We start from the raw sequence: 929 nt of genomic DNA on the forward strand, positions 1-929 counted from the left end.
CTAACATGCATGTTTTTGGTCTGTGGGAGGAAACTGGAGCACCCGGAGAAAACCCACGCATGCACGGAGAGAACATGCAAACTGCACCCAGAAAGGCCCCTGGACCGGGGTTTGAACCAGGGACCTGCTCGCTGAGAGGCAGCAGCTCTACCCGTTGCACCACTGTGCTGCCCAGCTGAGAACTTGTTTACTGATTTTAAAACGTAATTTAATTTTTGATTCAACCTTTATTTAGACAAGTTAATCCCACTGAGCCTCGAGAACTCATTTACAAGAGATGATGTAACTGGGACCCCGTGTACATAATTTCGCTCCACCACATGTACCACATGAGGTGCGAATGACGATAAAGAAACTCTGACTCTGAAATCATTTACAAGAGACCTGATTTTAACAAAGAAATCAGGTTATTAAAAGCTCTGTGTGAAAAATGCTATGCTAAAGAGCTCAAACCACCTCAAGTGTCCGCCATTTTGAGAACTGGAAACGGGAAGGAGAGACAGCCCATGCCGCGTCAAGGGGCCTCCCTCCCATTTTTCTTAGAGACGCTGCTCGCTCCCTCACTATCCATCCTTCAGTTCAGACTGTCTTATACTGCCATCCAGTGGTCAAAAAGGTACTATACACAAACATTAACCAACATTTCTTCTTAAATTTGACAATAATTACTAATAATTGTCAAATTTCAAAGAATATTATCGTTTATCACAATAATTTCTGAGACAATTAATTGCCCAGCAAACTGTATTATCATGATAGGCCTAATGATAACTCTTTGTTGTTTATGGTAGAAAAACATGGCTTCACATCCATAATTCAGTTCAGTTTGTTTCTGTAGCTCCAAGTCACGACAGAAGTTAATATCTGTAATATTAAGCCCCGCCTCTATCATATTTAAGTTGAGAACTGTAATATTAAGCCCCGCCTCT

The sequence above is a fragment of the Nematolebias whitei genome, chromosome 5 (genome assembly GCF_014905685.2).
Source record: "Nematolebias whitei isolate Nwh7 chromosome 5, NemWhi1, whole genome shotgun sequence".
Lineage (NCBI taxonomy): Eukaryota > Metazoa > Chordata > Actinopteri > Cyprinodontiformes > Rivulidae > Nematolebias > Nematolebias whitei.